General features: G+C 40.8%; 1 long non-coding RNA gene across 1 annotated transcript; it reads right to left on the reverse strand.

Moving 5' to 3' along the window:
* LOC121698653 lies at positions 1-20,320 on the reverse strand. Its single transcript, XR_006026823.1, has 3 exons — positions 20,310-20,320; positions 17,672-17,678; positions 1-133 (listed from the first exon to the last, which is right to left on the reverse strand). It is a non-coding gene; the product is annotated as an uncharacterized LOC121698653 (long non-coding RNA).
* Between the last annotated feature and the right edge of the window lie 267 nt (positions 20,321-20,587).

Below are 20,587 nucleotides of genomic sequence, written 5' to 3' on the forward strand. Positions count from 1 at the left end.
CATGAGCGGGTGTTGGGGATCTTTGGCCATGGCCAGCTAAGACAATACAGATCAAACACAGGCATCCACACATGTAAATTGAATGCAAAAAGGCATTCTTTAGAAATGCATAAGGTTTGGGCAAAAGACGGGCCTTTGCGCGGGTGGAAAACAAACTTTACGCCATGCGCTGGTGCCCAAAATACAGCCTAATATTTAATAGATGTCTTATGTTTGATGATAACTGACGACCCCTGATGAAGCCAGTTTGGTCCTTAGAGATTATTGAGGGAAGGCATGTTTCCAATTTTCTCGCCAGTGTTTTTGCTAGTATTTTTACATTAACATTTAGCAGTGATATAGGTCGATAGGAACTGCATTCAGTAGGATTCTTATCCTTTTTAAGGATAACTGAAATAGACGCCTCTGTCAAGGTTTTTGGCAGTGCTCCTATATACAGGGAATGGTTAAACATATCTAGTAATAAAGGGGCTAAGGTACTGGAGATTTTTTTTATAAAACTCAGGCGGCAGCCCGTCAGGCCCTGGTGTTTTGCCATTATTCATTTCCCTAATACTGTCATATATTTCCCCAAGGGTTATTGGTTGATTTAGTGATATCTGTGTATCAATAGTCGGTATGTCTATATTGTCCAAATATATGTTCATGTTTGAATCTGTAGGAGGGGGTTCAGAAGTATAAAGTTTGGTGTAGTATGCTTTAAAAGCTGCATTGATCTTCAGGGGACATGTTGTAGGACCAACTAACTGATCATGAATTTGAGCGATGTGTCGTGATGCTGCTTGGTGTTTGAGCTGGAGAGCCAGCAGACGGCTCGCCTTGTCGCCATATTCATACAGAGTCCCCCTAGATCTCAGCAGGCCTATGCTTTTTTCTGCATTCTCTGTAGAGGTGAGATCAAACTCAGTTTGGAGATTAACTTTTTGTTGGTGCAGCTATGGTGTAGGAGTTATTGCATATTGCCTATCGATTTCCGTTATTTTATCGATTATGTCTGTTTGTGTCTTTCTGCGTTGCTTATTAGAGTAGGAGGAGATTTGTCCTCTGATGGTAGCTTTTAGGGTCTCCCAAAGTAATGATGAATTAATCTCCTCTGAGTTGTTAAAACACAAAAAGTCCTCAATAGCTTGTGCTATAGTAGAGCAGAAGGCATCATTGGATAGTAATGATGTATTCAATCGCCATTGTGGGGTTCCCGCTGATGGAGAATCCAATCTGAAATCTATCAATACTGGGGAGTGGTCTGATATGACTATCGCTGAATATTCAACAGAGTGTATAGATGGAAGTAATTCTTTATCAATACAAAAATAATCTATCCTTGAATAAGCATGATGTACATGTGAGTAGAATGAGTAGGCTCTGGTGTCATTATATAAGAATCTCCAGGGGTCACAGCTTCCATAATCTCTCATGAATGACTGTAGTGTTGTTGCCATTTTTGATAGACTGGTTACTCTAGTGCTTGAGCGATCCAGCTGAGTGTTCATTACACAATTTAGGTCTCCTCCGAAAATTAAATGATGCATATCCATGTTTGGGATAGTGGATAAGAGTGTAGTCATGAATTCAGCATCATCAAAGTTAGGAGCACACAGACTAATGTAACAGGTAGGTGGAATAATCTGCCTGAAACAATAATGAAACACCCATTACGATCAGGTACTATGTTCTCTGATATAAACTGAATTTTTTTAGAAATTAAAATGGCAGCCCCTCTGGCTTTTGAATCAAATAATGAATGAAATACTTGCCCTACCCATGGATGCCTAAGTCTTGTATGATCATTTATCTTGAGATGGGTCTCCTAAAGGAAGACAATGTCTGCCCTGTGTAATTTAAGATGTTGAAAAACTTTTGCCCTCTTAACAGGACCATTTAATCCTCTCACATTCCATGAAATTAATTTGATCTGTAGCTTATCTATCTTACCATGAGTATTTGTATCACTCATGAATACTAATGTATATTATATGATAACTGAAAATGTATGATAAGCAACTGAAGATAGTATATGAAACCACTAGTAAAGATAGTATATGAAACCAGTTGTACACATAACAATAGATAGGCTACTCCTGACATATTTAAAGAGTGTGACCAACATACCCCTCCCACACACACACATACCTCCCCATAAAACAAAACTGAAAAAGAATAAACCCAGCAGCATTAGAACAGTCTGCCAGTGTTTTTCAAAGCTTACGCTCATCCTTCCTCAGAAGCGAGCCGCAGGTCTACTATACAAATCCACTCCTAACAATGCAGTACAAAACTTTCCCTTTATCTAACACAAGAAGGGATTTGCTCCCATTATTGAATGCATACAATGGAAGTGCACAATAAACATTTTTTTTTGGTTCAACAATTAAGCTTATTTTTACATTAACCCAACTAACCTCACTCAACACAAAATCCGCCTTTAAGTTTCAGTCTAAAATGCGATTCAGGCCTTCTATTAATAGTCCAAAATTAGCATACACAACCAACCACCCAGGGGGCCGTTTCTAGAAAAGTTAGCAACGACGTTGCTCAACAACCATGCTACAACGCAACTTGCGACCAAACAATGACACTGTTACACCTGTTTCCCGAAAGCATCGTACCTGTGTCGCAATTCGCTACCTCCGACGTTCGAACACCGTAGTTCCAACAACGTTGTTGATGATGCAGCGATACATATCATTGGTGGAAACAGTGGAAACGTGAAATACCCCACCCCCTAGAAATGTTCTGTCACGGCCTATGTCGACATTTTTCTAATCTAAACCGAGTGATTAATGCTGGCATTGTCATTACATCAGCCAAAACCTAAACCTATTGCAAGCATATAAAACAGTTAACATAAGCAGACCAATATGAGTCATTATTTGTGTTAAATATCTATGTTGGAAAAAATATAACCTGGACAAATGTCTGGGTATCCCATAGTTTATCAACTGTCCCGTGGCTTAACGGCAGCGCGTCGGTGCACTGCGCGCTCGGCCTGAGTTCGCATCCTATCTTATCTTTTCATCTCTGAGTAAGAGTAGGCCTACGAGACACAACAATAGGTTTTGACCATACATAATTATGTATATAGTTACTCTACATTGAGAGACCATAGGTACAATACATCAGTCAAAAACAATTGAATCTACGTGTCACACTAGTTCACCTGCAGGTAGCGAGAAGCAAGAGGACAATCTCACATCAGAAAATCGAACCTACAACATTGGGATAACAAGTCATCTGCTTTAGCCACTACACCATTTGTCACTGCTGATGCAGGGTCTGTGAAGATTATAATACTAAAAGCAAGGCAATACTTGAATTAACATAAATAGCAAGAATGAGACAAGTAGGGGAGTCAGTGTCTTAATCAAAATTAAAGGAGAATTCCGGTGTGATATTGACCTAAAGTGTATCGAAACATGATACCGAGTGTGAACGTATGTCTCATAGCCCATCTCGGCTTGTCCCCTGCACTCCAAAATCTGGCGCTAGTTAGCCGATGCTACCAACATCTTTTTCAATAGTGGTGCTTCGGCATCGGGCTAGCCATGCAAATAAATCACTGTTTTACACCCATTTACGAGGCTCAATGTATCTCCACACTTCATTGGTAGACTTCCGAGGGCCCTGACATTTAAAACAAGACATTGAGAACTTTGAAAAAGCACTGGTAGTTTACTTACAAGACGATTTATACAGACAGTATCTTCACGAAGTTTAGCGTTTGCAGCCATCTTGAATTTAGTCACGATAAGTCGAGCAACGAGTAAGAATGAACAGCTATGATAAGGGATCAGATTCCAAAAATAATTCAGTGGAAATGCATGGATTCCAGTTGCTGCTACTGGAAGAAACTGGAATCCATGCATTTCCACTGAATTATTTTTGGAATCTGATCCCTTATCATACCTGTTCATTCTTACTCGTTGCTCGACTTATCGTGACTAAATTCAAGATGGCTGCAAACGTTAAACTTCGTGAAGATACTGTCTGTATAAATCGTCTTGTAAGTAAACTACCAGTGCTTTTTCAAAGTTCTCAATGTCTCGTTTTAAATGTCAGGGCCCTAGGAAGTCTACCAATGAAGTGTGGAGATACATTGAGCCTCGTAAATGGGTGTAAAACAGTGATTTATTTGCATGGCTAGCCCGATGCCGAAGCACCACTACTGAAAAAGTTGTTGGTAGCATCGGCTAACTAGCGCCAGATTTTGGAGTGCAGGGGACAAGCCGAGATGGGCTATGAGACATACGTTCACACTCGGTATCATGTTTCAATACACTTTAGGTCAATATCACACCGGAATTCTCCTTTAAGCTACAGGATAGATCAATCATTGAGTCACGAGATAAACATCCACTTCGCCAATTTTGGTTAGGCGGTTGTGATTTTTGGTTAGGCGCTCCAGACACCAACAGGAACTACCAAGGAACGACACAAGTGCGACTGCCTAGGGGCAGTAGTTCAAACGACCAAACTTTGCGTCCTTGTTTGCGTCCTTTGTTTGAGAGTTCGAACTACCCTTTTTAGAAACACCAAATCCAAGAACGATGGAGCGAACTACCAAGGTTGCGACGCAAACGATGCTTTCTAGAAACGACCCCCTGGCTAGTTAGCCCACTGTTAGCATATATCAAACCTTTCCGATGTGGCAGGGATCATGTAGCCTTGGCCTCAGTCAGTGTTGGCTGGAAAGTTCCCTTTCATCTTATCGTAGAAAGTTTCTGCTGCTTCAGGGGTGTCGAAGAGATGTTTGTCCCCGTTGACAGTGATGCACAAGCGAGCAGGGTGGCGTAGGGAGAATGTGATTCCAGCAGTATAGAGTTTAGCCTTAATGTCCTTGAATGTCACTCGTTGTTTGGCCAGGCTTGCACTCATATCGGGGAAGAATAGGATTCTGTTGCCATCAAACTTTATATCTTCCGTCTATGACCTTGCCCATGTCTTGATAGCGATGGAATCTAACAATGATGGCTCGCGGACGTTGTCCCAAGGCCGGCTTTGGAGCTAGTGTACGGTGCGCTCTGTCCAGCTCTGGAGAAGTGGGGGAAACATTATTTCCAATGACTGTTTGCAGAAGCTCCGAAATGAATTCCAACGGCGAACGTCCTTCCAGACCTTCAGGTAAACCAACGATTCTTCAATTTTGTCGTCTGGAACGATTCTCAAGGTCCTCCGCTTTGGATGCAAGTGCAGCATTGGCTTTCTCAAGCTGATCCAGTCTTGTTATTTCGGCTAGCTCGTCACTATGGGTGGTGAGTGTATCTTCAATTGTCTTTATCTTTTGGTTATGAGAGTCCAATGCAGCGCTGATGGTTTCGACAGACGTCCGTATAGGTGTAAGGGAGGTCTCTAGCGATGTCGTGAGGAACGTTTTGAGTTCTCCGGTCAAAATTTCTTTGAGTTTTTCAAGTTCCTGCACCAGGCTAGTCACTGTTAGCGACTCCGCCATCTTAGCTGCAGATGCTGCTTGAGTTGTAGAATCTTTTCCTTGTCGCTGTTGTCTCGACATTGTGAGCCAGTTGAATCGTTTCAAAATGTAGGCAAGTTCACTTTTAAGATAATTAATACGGTCAAATAGGGTAAACGTCGAAGTAGTGCACTTAAATTGTAAAATAGGCTATGTGGGAGCTGTCCCTAAGCGTGACTGCCCTACATTGCAAAGCCGGAAGTCCCGTGCTATAACTCTTAAATTACACAAGATCATGATCATTTATTGTTGTTTAATTTATGACACACCAAAATGTATTTTTATCGCTAAATTGTGTTATTCCCTTGTACTAGGACTGTTCATTTTACTGGGCACACCTCAGTGTGTGAGTCATATAAGGAAACCTCATGCTAGTTACCAATGCCATGCTCACAAATGTTACCATAAACCTGTTTCTTACTAGTTTAGAAACTTTATACATGACTAACTAGTGATGTATAATTTATCCTACACAACATTTGTGAGCTTGGCTTAGTCGGTTGGCATGGCCATCGGCTGTTGCCCAACAACACCCTGCTTGTTTGCTGGTTGCCTAGGAAGCTTATTTACAATCTAATTTGCTCCATCCTGCCATATTTCTTTCCGCTACATACTTTGTCTTTAATAACCATCACCGCCATGTAGATAATGAAAAGCCCATCAAGTCTCTTCCAGGACACACACACACACAAAAACACAAACACATATGAGGAAAACATATCACACACTTGAAACACCACTGCTTCAAAACAAGATCAAGCAAAACAACTAACATAGTACTGTGTGAAAAAAAGCCTGGCAGGACAATGGTCTCCCAAAAATCAATGTTGATTTCCTGAAACGGAATTCTTAGTTGTATTGGCCATGTCGCTTTCATGACATATCAACCCCACTGGTTGTTTGTTCACATCTCACAGCTGACTGTCTCGGGGGCTCTCCACAGCGGAATGCAATTAGGGATTGAATATGACCAGATAGCTGTATCCATCTGTACGCTTGCATTGGACATCATCTTTATCCTCTAGAAGATTATGAAGAATGGAAGTAGTGAGCCTATCCTAGTGCCGACCAAGAAAATGTCCACTTTTCAATACATTATTTAAAGATACTGTACCTTGAATCTCTGTAACTCAAAATAATATACAGTATGAAGCAGATTAGCTTTGTATAGAAACCCTAATATCAAGGGATGCAAAAGGTTTCTTCAAATTCATTCAGGTGTTCAAACCTTCTTTGCTGCCAGAATCAGTTATTGTAGTCAAGTATTTGGAATAGGGACCATTGGAGACAAGCTAAGTGTGTTTTCATGTTTTGCCTTTTGACCATAAGCCCTGTGGACTTATGCATAAGGTGACACCGAACAACTATCATTCCACAAAACCCATCGAACACTAATTCTGCTGTAAGCAGTTGTGGAATAAATGTGCAAGCTAGCATAGAACTGTACAAACCTGACATGTCAGCAGTGGCCTAACTGAATATTTCACCAGAGTTCCCTAACTGGGATTTGTGCATAATGAGAACATTTGAAATGTCACCCATATGTCCAGACTGAGGGATGTGATTTTCACAGTGTAATATTACTGTGTATTTTCCCTTCTCTTCAGGGTGACTTGTTGCCTTTTGATTATCAGAAAGAGGAAATTGCAATAAATACAAAGTCACAGACAGGCAGTGATTCTGTGGCAGATGTATGAGCAATTTATTTTCTTTGCATATGAAATGTGCTTCTTCTTCTTGACTTCTAGTCAAATATTGGTGCCTTCTCCATTTTCTAGAGGTGAATCTATTTGCACCAACCTAATCTTTGAATATAATGACAAAAGAGTTAACCAGAGACTTCAGACATCTTGGTTTCATCAATTTAGCCAAAAGCTAAATGTATCATTCGCTTGGTCCAGACTATTCTGACTATTTCAAAGTTACTCAAACAACACAAAGAAACAAATACAAGTAGTTTCTTTTCAACAGATCCAAGGACGTGCTGAAGATGCCTCATTCAAACAGAGGAGTGAAATGTCGATGTTCATTAGGGAGGCTTTTCAAAACATTTCAACTGCAAGTGCATAGGTGACAGTGACAGACCTTTATTATGTAACCAGCATTTAAAAGGAGAATGCAACTAATGCAACTATAAAGCCAAGGTTTTCGGCTTAGCATTTCATCATTTTATTTATTTATTTATTTATTTGTGTTCACTCTTGGTCCAAAGCATGTGCATTTCATAACTAGAGTTTGACAACTAAAACTGCTACCTTCAAAAACTGGCATATCAATTTGGACACTATTTTCTCTTTGAAAGAGCCCCTCGATCAACCGGTTGGATGGTCAGTCGGTAGGTAGGTAGATAGGTAGACAGGTGAGTAGTCAGGTGGGTAAGGGGACATTTCAGAAATGTGTTCATATATTGAGCACTGCAGAACTTTAACTAAAATACATGCCAAATCCAGACAGGAAAGTGAAGAGATGAGATGTTAATTATGGTATATGATATGACTACACACTGACACATTATAGCTCAGAATTGCCCTGATCTGTGATTCCCAAGCTCATTCTTTGACAGCTTTTCTGCGTACCGCAGACCATTTTGTTTACTCATAGTTCATCTCTGAGCCCTAATCAATAGCCATGCCTTTTACTAGAATGACGGCATTTCCATATTTGATTTCATGTACTCTTTGACAAATTCCTGCCCGTGCAAAAGGTTATGATGATAGATGACAAGAGTCTGCCAATGATATGAATAAATATGCATGGAATAAATCACACATAATTATTTATTGATTCATCAAATGAAATGTCAAAATAAGAATATGTTTAATAGATCGTCAGCTGGAATACTAGCCAATGCATTAATGCTAAACAAACCACAGCCCATTATTTTCTCATCGAGCCACTAAGACTGCTCTTTGTTCAGGAAGTTTGGGTCCAGATCTATCCATCTCGATCCACCATACGTTTGATGAAACCAACGCAGGTTTGTATTTAATATTTTGCATTATGCTTTCCATTCTCTAAATTATGATTCATTCAGGTAAGTGCACCCCTTCGCACTGTGCAGTTTCCGAGCCAAATCATATGGTTAAAACAAGAGAGAGATGAATATCCACTAATTGCTCATCATCTTTCTTATTGTGAGGGGACCTCTGTGTTCACATCTGCAATTTGCCACTGTAATTAATTGCCCCAAGTGAACCTTGCAAGGTGGGTTGTCTCCCCGCAAGACAAATGCTCGGATGCCAAGACAGGGAGAGACCTTCAGGTGGGTTGTTACCACGACAGCGCGAGCATAAAGCACAAGGGGGCGGGAAAGAGAGATGAGGAGAGAGACAGAGAAAGAGAGGGATAGAGAAACAGGTAGACAAACCAAGAGATGGACAGACGGAGAATGTGAAGAAATTCTGTGAAATTAGGAGAATGTAATAATGTGTGGTTACATGAAGCGTACTTCCTGTTGTGTAGTGCTCAAGGAAGTAGACTGTAATATGGAACGGCATATAAAGGGGGAACAGATTATCAATGTGAGAGAAGGAGAGAGTGGGTGGGAGTGAGGGATGGAGAAAGACAGAGAGAGAGAGAGAGAGAGAGAGAAGGTTGAACTGCAATGCTTTCCTACCCACTGTACCTGTTCAGTGAGCTTCAGCCTGAGTGTTGAATACTTCTTCCTCTGCTCTTTGGCCCTATTTGCAGCTGAACACACAGCCAAGAGCACAGAGATCCCTAATCCCACACCTCGAAATGTTGTCTTTGCTTTCTCCTCTCCTGGCTTCAGCCAAGATGGCAGCCGCTGTTTTGCTCCCATTTCCTGGAACGTGTGCAAGCGGGTGTCTATGTGTGTGTGTATGTGTTTTTTCTCTCTCTTCTCCGAGTGCCGAAGGGCTGTTCAGAAATGCATCCTCCAAACAAATGAATGTTTTATGGGCTCCACGGCAGCGTCCCACGGTGGACGGAGAGAATCGCGGCGGAAAATAAATAAGCACTCAGTCGTCAGGATGGCTTATTATGGGTGCCGCTTAGCAAGAGTTAACTGGGCTCCAAGCCCCCCGCAGAGTGGGGAGTAGAAGGATTCCAGTTAGTGTGGACCAAATGGCCTAGATGAAGCCACCAGTCTGGTGGGAGCAGGCTGTGTCAGTGCATGTCAAGTATTTATGTGGCCTAGAATGACAAGACAGTAGGGGAGCAGCAACAGTAGGGGATCTTCCACAGAGAAGCCCAAATTAGCTTCCGCTTTTGCACTGGCTGGTGTCTTGTACCAGTGTTTAGATACAGCAGTTGTCTTGTACCAGTGTTTAGATACCAGATAGACCAGTGAGGCACATGGTACAAGGCCTACTGTATGTACACATAACCACATCCAAAACCATAAAAGGGTTCAGAATGAGAATAGCTGTCAAAATCAATTGAAATTAATCTCTGTGTGAAGCTAGTAGTCATAGTGGCATAATAGATCAATTCCATATATAATGGCTTTTAATTAAAGAAATGAGTTTATAAATTAAGGTGAGACACAAGCATAAAATATTTACGAATAGAACTTTCCCAGTTGTTTACTCACATTAACGCTAAGATTTTCTGAAGTTTTCTGTTTAATATGCAGATTATCAAAGAAAGCAAACTAGGCATTATGTACTTAAATCTAGCTAATTACATTCCCAAATAGAAATCTGATTATTGAACACAGTCAGGCTGTTTTGTTACATTTTAGATACAAAAGGTTTTGGGCTTTGGGTATCTCTTTTTAACACTCCCTTAGATCATAAAATACAGCCAATAGTAATTAAGTGTGCTTGCAAAGCAGCACACTTATTTAGGGGTCCGAGCAGCGTAGCTCTTGAACTCTTGAAATTTTCAGGTATGGTTACCAGTACCCCCCTCTACCCATAACCCAAGATTTGGGGTACTGCACCCAAAGGTGGCACTATTGGAAAAAAAGTTAATTATGCTTATTTCTCCTTACCAGATTGACCTAGACTCAAAATTCTTTCATAATATTAATCTCTAAACTCAGATGCATCTTTTTATACCTGGTCTTATGGTCTAAAAATGTTTACTTTTGCCACAATTTCAGAGAAAAGCCAAACATCATAAAAGGTTTCACAGGCTTCAAAAATTATCAAATCTTCACCAGTTATCAAAATAATTAGGATATGTTGTTCCATTTCAGAGATATAGGCCAATAAAGTTCGACCACTCAGCCCATTTCTCCTAAATCACCTATATTCCTATATGAGTAATTTATTTTTCTTGGATAACAACCATACAACCATCATTAGGTGGATACCATTAACAGTGCACATTTTCAGATCTGTACTCTTTTTATAAAGCCCTTAATTCTATTGTCAAATGTATACTAGAAGCTACTAGAATCTAGATACTAGAAACTACACAATATGTAGGATTGTCAGTGGTTCAGTGGGATAATGCATTGTACTGCTGTTTCATAGGTTGAGAGTTCAAATCCCTGTTGGAGTTTTAGGATTAAGCTGCACATGCTATTGGTCATTTAAGATTCACATTGAACAGCACCTGGATGACATCAGGCAATCAACATACACAGTCATTAGTTGCCAAGAATCAGAATGCCGAGACACTCTGACATTTAGGGGAACTGTTTACTATTTTTCCTTCATCATTAAGTCTATATTTATATTTCATCCATTAGTGTTCTTCTCTACAAATGTCTAATTTCCCCAGAATTTCAAAAAGTTTTCAGGTGTACTCTTTCAGGAAAGCCCTTCATTTTATTGTCAAATGTATGCTTGGAGTTTTTCTTGTGTGTTTACCAACACACATTTTCACCATGTGAATGTGACTGCCCAATGTGTATGATTGTCAGTGGCTCAGTGGGATAATGCCTTGTACTGGTGTTTCTTAGGTGGAGAGTTCGAATCCCCATTAGAACTTTAAGATCAAGCTGCACATGCTATTGGTCATTTAAGATTCACACCATTGAACAGCACCTGCATGACATCAGCCAATCAACATTCACACTCATCAGTTGCCAAGAATCAGAATGCCGAGACACTCTATGACATTTAGGGGAACTTCTTTGTTTACTATTTTTCCTTCATCATTAAGTCTATCATATTTATATTTCATCCATTAGTGTTCATCTCTACAAATGTCTAATTGCCCCAGAATTTCAAAATGTTACAATACACATTTTCACCATGTGAATGTGACTGGCCAACATTTAGGATCGACAGTGGCTCAGTGGGATAATGCCTATACTGGTGATCCTTAGGTTGAGAGTTCAAATCCCACTTAAAGCATTAGTGTTAGAATACTGTTAGGTTGTGGATTGATGTACAACAATAGAATGCTGTTGGGTTGTGGTTATACAGTTTATAAAAACTGTATAATTATAGGCTGTTTATCTTATTGACTCCGACACAGCTGTAGCCTATAATTATTTGTTATTCTTATAATATTTGTCATTTCTATACATATTTAGTCGGCTCTTCCACTTGACAGAACAATGTCAAGCATGAAACAATGCTGCAGCAACACGAAAATACAACTCGTAATAATTTTCAGTTCCTGTTTATCTATTGCACGATGGGTAATCATTTAAAGGAATCATGTTGCAGTCTTGTAAATAGTGACCCTGCAAGATCCCTAGTCATTGCAAAATCATAGTCTGTGACTTAAAACCCTACTACTTGTCTTTAGATGTGAGAGGGTCTGAGACTGTAGTCTTTCAAAAATCTTTTCCAAATCTTTGCAAATCTTTCAAAGTCTGTCAATGTAAGGAGGGCTTGAGGTGAAAGTGCTGTGGAGAAATTGCAGGATTGTTTGGCTCTGCCACCTAACCACACCCAGTTTACCTGCTGGGAAACCCTGTAGCTCCGGAGCAGGGGCTCAGACCAGGATAAATTGTTTGCTCGCCCTCAGCAAAGTCCTTTTAGGCAAGTCCCTCCACTCAGCGGCCGTATAGCAACGATTTTTGGGCACTCATCGGGCACCCTATTCAGCAGAAATGCGCATGCGCAAGGCTTCACGACACCAATCTTGCTCCTGCGGTGAGTTCACAACACATGATTGGGAAGATGTCTTCACAATACCACATATGATTGGCTCAATGTATTCACTTCACACCACATGATTGGCTCAATGTATTCACATGTCGACGTTTTGCCGAGGAAGGAGTGGGATATGTGTAGACAACGGCGTTACAAACTAACCCCATGCATTTCTATGGAGGATTTTTTAAGTGCTGTGTCTCCTCATTAGAAAGTCTCTGCCCTCAGTTCACTCTTTTGTTCATCTCAACCCAGCACTCCAGTGTGTCCTGCTCTGTGTGCGTCTTTGAGTTAACGTAAGTAATCACTTTAACCCTTTAGGCGCCAGAGGTTTTTTTTCGAAACGTTCAACTTTGACATCTTAATTTCAAAAGGCTATATCTTAAAAGTGATAAGAGATAGAGACTTTCTATAAATTAGAGAAATATTAAGGATGACCCAACGTTTATGTAGGGATTAAATTCCCCCATCTAATTTGCATATTATGACATCATATGATGTGGCGGCCATCTTGGATTATAGAATTTTCATGAAAAGTCACATTTTTGAATGATAAAATTCAGCACTTCTTTCCCCCCAAAATGTCCCTCACCTTCTGTGTGCTATATTGCACAATACTGAATGCTCAGGTAAATAGTAAGTAGTAAACAAACTGTGTAAATCATTAGTAATAAATGGCAGTAACAAACCGAATGAATGTAGCGTTAGGTTTTCCTTTTGCTGTAGAGATTTTCCATTTAGTACATACAGTAGGCACTCTGAAGCCATGTATGGGGCACATATATATTATTCATATGACACACAAACACAAGTAGACAAGACCTGTTTAGTTCAAAAGCTCACTCGCCACGGCAAGGCACAGATCAGGAGTGAGATGACGAGACAAGACGAGAGACAATGTTTTTTTTTTTCTTTTTGTTGTTTTTGTTGATGTTTTTTTGGTTGTTTTTTTTTAGCTGACAAAGACACATACATCACAAGGACATGAACTCACAAAAAAGAACACATAGTGTACACTACTAAATGGTCAGGGAAATAGATAGTAAATCAACAGTCTAAATCATTACTAATAAATGGCAGACAAAAAAAAGAATTATGTAGCAGGCCTTTTTCTGTAGAGATAATGACTCCCTATCCATCCAGGTGACATTTCTTGTAGTGTTTCAGGGTGTGGTACCTCTCATTGCAAGGCACAACACAAAGACCCACCCCACACTGCCTACACATGTATTTTGTCTGACGGCGGCCTTTAGGGCGGGTCCGATCAGAACAAACAACACAATCTGGCTTACCATCAGCCTGGCAGATAAAGTGGCGCTCAGTGAGTCTCTGCTGCATGTCTCCCAGTGAGGATGACTTTCGGCCTTTGTTTTTCTCTTTCCTGGAGAAGCCTTCCAGTAAAGCAGTGATGACATGCTGCACGAAGACTTTCAGGGGCTTGTGAGGAGCAGCAGTGCAGCGGCAGTAAATGATGTGGGCATTCACCATGCTTACACTGAGAATGGCATTGAAAATCCTATTGTACCATTTCCTTGATCTATGGGGAAAGAGGTAGGTCTTCATTCTCTGGTCTGCTGTGTCGACACCCCCCATGAAAGAATTGTAGTCATCAACACAAACAGGCCTATTTATCTCCCTATAGCCACTATCAGTGTGTTTGGTCCTGATGCGCTTTATGACACATGTGTTGGAATGCAGTGAAGAGAGCATTGTGAGGCGCTTTGTATTATGCCACGCACAAGCTAGCAACTTCCCCTTCCTCATGAAGACTGGGTCATCTCCCTTGCTCAATGGTAACTGTTCACGGGTGAGGCCCTTTGGCATCCCCTTCCTGTTACTGCTGACAGTCCCACATAAAGCCGAATCATTACTTGCCAGCTCATCTGCTATGGCTGGCGAGGTGTAATAGCTGTCCATGTACACCTCATGCCCTTTCCCTGTGTACCGGGCCATCAGCTCACGGACAACAAGGTGTGTGGCACCGAAATCACCATTTTCATTAGGCCTATTTTGTCCGGTGTACATGGACCACTGTAGCACATAGCCTGACTTTGCTTCACTCAGAAAAAATACTTTGTAACCATATTTGTCTGGTTTGTTTGGGTTATACATTTTGAGTGTGGATTTTCCTTTGAATGCAATGGTCATTTCATCCAGTGACAGCTGCTTAGATGGGCCATACACTGCTGAAAACCAGGGGATGACCAAATTAATGATTGGGCGGATTTTGAATAGCCTGTCATAGCCTGGCTGACCCCTGTCAACATACTCCTCATTATTGGTGAAATGAAGGAAAGACAAAATCATCTCAAATCTATTCCTGGACATCACCTTCCCAAATCCAGGTGTTGCTGTTGGCCAATATTCAGCCCAATAATCCTCCAACTCTGACTTCTCTACCAGACCCATACTCAAATGCAGAGAAAAGAAGGCTTTCATTTCACTGACAGTTGAAACGTCAGACCATTGATGAAATCTGGAGTGTGGCTCGAGTTGATGGGAGGCTAAAAACTGATGGGCATAGCGATTTGTCTCAATAACAAGTAAATTCCAGAACTCATCAGAGAGAAAGAGTGATAGAAAATCTAGGGGCGAATTGGCATTGGAGAGTTCTCTTTCCCCCAGATAACCAATTGGCTGATCAAAGGGCGTGATCCAACTTTGGTACTGCTCCTCATTGGCCAAGTACTCAAAGCCGGCATTCCCCTCATCTTGCACTAAACTATGCATGGCTCCTCTGCCCCGTGTCACACCGCCTCTGCTCCTGCTGCGAGCAGCACGGCCTGATCTGCCTCGCGAGCGCGCCGAGTGGAGAGAATTAGCACAGCTCGAACTAGGCCTACTGTCATTCTCATTGTGACTCCGCCTGCCTCCACGTTGCCCCCTAACTGTCCTATGAACACTTCGACCTCATCTAACATTCTCAGTGGCATTAGACAAATGCTCCACCACGTTACTGTCGCCACGATTGCAGAGAGGCACACGGTCAGAAGACAAAGAAGCTAGCTGGCTAGTGCTGTAAAAAGACTGGACCCCCACATAACTTCCAGCCTCGTTTCTCACATCACTAACACGCCTGCTAACTTCCCGATGAACACTCCGACCCCGTGAAACATTGTTCCCAGCACTGACATTGGGCAAAGGATTCATTTGTGCTTGGTGTAGGTCTAAACTTTGTCCAGCTGCACCATTGCAAGGCAGGGACGCATCTGAAGCGTGGTGAGTAAACGAATCACCGTCATTTTCTAAAGGCAGATATTCTCCTTCAGAATCAGGGTCAGCGAATAGAAAACCCAACACTTCATTGCGGGTAAACTATTCTGATGCCATTACACGATAATGTAATACAAATACTCTCTGACGTTGACAATACCGCTCTGATAAAAATGGCACACACGCACACTAGCTCCGGTATTTCTCGCACTGATTCAATGTCCTCTAGCGGGAAGATTTAGTATAGAAGCATGACGTTTTTTTGACTCGGTGATGACGTATGACATGTCTGCCATCTAGTGGAGTGGAGTTTGAACAAATTATGACACCCTATTTGACAAAATCGGCCGTTTTATTCAGTGCCGCATCTTGTCGACAAAAGTCGACCGTGGCGCCTAGAGGGTTAATGACCCTCACTATGACCTTTGTGATGTTTATCAGTTTGTAGAGTAGCTCTGCCATCATGTGTTAAGTCTTGTTAGTCTTCACCTACCACATTATCTTTGTTTGTTGGTTTGGTGTGTTGGAGTCCCATGTGAGAGATGATTAGGTGATGTTGGTTGACTTGGGATGTCAAGTATTGTTTAGTTGTACCTTATATAGCCATATGATTTCAGTTTATTCAAATGTCAATTGGTTTGTTTGTGAGTTGGGATCTGTACTAATTTACCCCATTTCACTGATTACTCCATTTTCTGTTTGTTTCCTCTTTGATGCAGCACATATACAGGTAAAGAACAAAAGAACAGATGAATTGAAACTCAAATAAAGTTCACTTGTGTTGCAACGAAACCTGCCATCTCCGTGTCATCACTCCATACCATTGAGCCTTCTGACCGAGGCTCTGCCTGCTCGCCACACACTCACTCTACTTCGACCCACATCGCCCCGTACAGTTCCTTCAGTTGGGTTGTGAAGGTTAGCATACTAGAATAGAATACTGTTAGAATACTGTTGGGTTGTGGAGGTTAGCACCAGGGCTTGAAAACTAAATTATTTTTCAAATGTTCCGTTCTGAACGGTTCAGGTAGGCCTATGTTTAACGTTTTCGTTCTTGCATGTGTTCCGCCACCAACATATCGGTCCTGAACCGGTTCGGAACGCAAAATATCGTTCGTTCTTAAAGTTCCGGCAGTGTTTGGCAGGCCTATCAAGTCTATTTTTGTGGACTTTACCTTAGAATAGACGTACTCATTATTTCCCCTTGATTTAGCCTATACCGTAGCTATGCCCAAAAATAATAAATCACAGGCGGCATCCAAAAACATTCAGATGGGCTATTCATCCCATAGCCTACAGACTTACTATAGGCCTAACCTATGCCTATAAATAATTTTTTATCAAAAATATTTCTGGATACATGCTAAGCACCTGGTTGTAGCCTAAGTTTTATCCATATGGAGATCTTCAAAGGCTTGCGCTATAATTCCAACCCTGTTTATAAACAAACCTGTCTGTTGCTGACAAGGCCTATCTCAAATTTCCCGTTTAACTCTTCTACATAGAATAGGCTATAATTGCGCAAACATTTCAAATCCCGACTTTAAAACGACAAGGCGTGGACAGGCAAAATAGGCTATTACGCATAGGCTACAAAGAATTTCCAAATCAGTTTCAGTAGCCTACGCTACGAGCTGGCCTAAGATCCGAAGTGGCAGACGGATAGGTTACATTACAACAGCAAGACAAAATATACACATTTGGACGAAAGGTCCATTTATTCGTTTTTTTTTTTTTCAAACTGCAGAAATCAAATTATTAGGCTGTTATATAGAGAACGAAAAAAAAAACGTTATTTACCGGTTTTGTGGATTTCAGAATAACGTTTCTGTTCCGGAACAGTTGAAGACCATTTTGTTTTCGTTTCCATTTCCGCTCCTTGTAAAAGTAGCTGTAAAATTCTGTAAAATTCCGTTCGTTTTCAGTTTTCGTTCATTGAACCGGTTCGGAGCCCTGGTTAGCACACTATAACGTTACAGCTACTTGTCAGGACTTGTCATGCAAGGCAAGTATAACTGCGTAATTATAGGCTGTTCATCTTATTGACTCCAACACAGAATCCACCCCCACCCCCCTTCACCTACCACCACAAATAAAATTCCATTCTGTGGGAAACACTGCCTTCCATTATCAGACCCTTCATCTTATCCATGACAAATGCGTAGTCCTGTAGAATAGAGTATTGTTAGAATACTATTGGGTTGTGGAGTTTAGCGCACTAGAAACTACTGTTAGAATACTGTTGGGTTGTGGAGGTTAGCACACTAGAATAGGGTATTGTTAGAATACTATTGGGTTGTGGAGATTAGCACACTAGAATAGAGTACTGTTAGAATACTGTTAGGTTGTGAAGGTTAGCACACTATAACGTTACAGCACAGGATAATCCTAATTTTATGGATCAAATTTATTCCAATCCAAATCAAAAGTTTTGAACACAAAGTGAAGGTTTTATCCAGATCAAAACCAAGAATAGATTATGTGATCTAATCCAATTTCAGGATCCTTGTTTCCCTTTGGACAACCCATTTTCAAGATTTGATCAAATCCGGAAACTGAAATCCGATAACCGAAATCCCATCACGTTTCTTTTGAACAATTGGGCCCAAACAATCAAAGCATATGTAAACTAAAAAGCTATGCTACCTCATGTTAATTTTGCTCGGACCCCGTTATTCACCGCTTGCGGTTATATTTATTATTAAGTGTGCTTGCAAAGCACACTTATTGTTCTTCTTAAGTTTTATTATTATTTTTCCTGTCTCCCTAATTTTTTGTCAGCCCTAGCGCCTAGGCCCTTTGAGACAGAGACACCGTTCCAACTTTAAAACGTCCGGTCAGTACCGGTGTAAGTTGCTCGCGAAGATGACATCAGGTGGGCGTGTTGTTCGTCCGCCATATTGAATTGAATAGAAAGCGAAACTAAATTTTCACAGGTCACAAATTTGATCCGAACGCCACGAAACTTGACGTACATTATCATTGGACCAAGCCTCACAAAAGTTACTGACTGATAAGTGAAGATATCTTTTGATGAAAATATGAAAACAAAAAATATTTTTTGTTACATTACAATACTTTGTTTTGTAATGTATTGTAATTGTGATCTACAGACTGAATTATAAGCTGTAGTAAAACAAAAAACAACAACAAAAAATATATTTGCCATAGTCAGAAAGACTCTTCTCAAAGAAAATAACCCAAAATCAAAACATTGACCATGAAAAACAGTACCTTTGCCCGTAATGTCTACCCTGAAAAAATAATGCAAAAGTTAATTACAAAATACAAGAATAAGAGATATGAACACAAAATGTCAGCTCAGCTAATTTCCATTCCACACATTTTCATTCCCATACAAAAACAATAATCAGGGCCTGCTTCTCAGACACACACACACACACACCAATTCTCAGGTGTTTTTCCCCCCTGTAGGTTGAAGATGTTATCAAATATGACTCTGCCAGATTGATTCAACCACGCTGTGTTGACTGATGTTTTTGGATTCCAACAATTTGTCTGTCATACCATCCTGTCCACTCATGTTTTAATATTTCACACGAGGTAAGGTGCATAATCCATCTTGCGTGTGCACCATTTGTCATTAGAATGTGACTTTTTGGGAGAGGAAGTGCTTAATCAAATTGTTCTGTTTTTCTCACTTTCTCTCCCACCACAACCTCCGACCCATCCAACCTCATCTTCACTTCTATCCCTTTCTCTATTTCTCTCTCTCTCTCTCTTGCTCTCTCTATCTATGTCTAGTCATACTTCGCCTCATCTCTGGTGATTTGTGACCCTGTTGCTGCTATAATGGGTAGAGCGGCGGCGGAGGCATGTTTCGGATGACAGTAACTTGTCACTCAAATTGTGCCATTGGAAGATCCAGGTTGGTAATGGCCCAATCGTGATTGCTCCGCTGTCCGCACCCCCTGCCACCCACAAGTATGGCTTGATAGATCAAGATTTCACCGGGACCCTGGAAGTATAGGTGCACGAGGGCATACACCTCATTCCATTCCATGTTTTCGTCCACTTGCTCATCTCGCTCAAAATGAAGCTGTTGGCATCCACTTTTGATTGCCTCTGTGTGGGGGTTCTTCTATATTTTTAAAATGAGGTTGTATTCCCACTCAAGTTAATCACCCACTCACACAAAGATGTCTGCTGGAAATGGGAACCTCCTTCATTTTGTTGTTGGATGTTCCTTGAAAGTGAGACGCATGAGGAGCAATACTGTTGAACAGGGATTCCCAAACTGTAGTACGTGTGCCTCCGGTGGTACTCGAGCTTCCACTATAGGGGATACGCAAGATGAAAAGGGCAATGTCGGAAAGGTGTTTAAAATGTTTTTTTTTGTTTTTTATCTTAAGCCTATGTTCTCTTTGTTCTTTGTGTTTCATAATGTTGATCTCCACACTGTTTTTTTTTTTAGTGTGAGAGCTCATAGACCAGTTGCACATTTTGATTTTGCTATTTGTTATTATGTAGGGCGGCTAATTAAACATGATGCCTGGAATGCATCAATAGAATGTGTTACGTTTTTATGTGTTGGATGGTGGGGTCAAGATGTAGGTGGTGGTATGCGGGAAAAAAAGTTTGGGAACAACTGCTGTAGAAAATAAATAAATAAATAAACAAGCATTAACTGAGAAAGTGCGCAGATCATAATCATGAAATTGCTTATCGGACACAACTGACCTCTCAGTGATAACAAGACTGTAACTGTTTAAGTTAATTTGGGCATAAAACTACACCCAAACATAATCCATGTGGAATCTATGAATGTTGTGGATGTCCAGATCAAAAGTCATCAGCATAATGGTTAGACATGGTGGTATGTGCATTAACCTAAAAGTCCTGTATTTAGGTATCATGTAATTAAAGG

The sequence above is a fragment of the Alosa sapidissima genome, chromosome 23 (assembly GCF_018492685.1).
Source record: "Alosa sapidissima isolate fAloSap1 chromosome 23, fAloSap1.pri, whole genome shotgun sequence".
NCBI classification, from domain to species: domain Eukaryota; kingdom Metazoa; phylum Chordata; class Actinopteri; order Clupeiformes; family Clupeidae; genus Alosa; species Alosa sapidissima.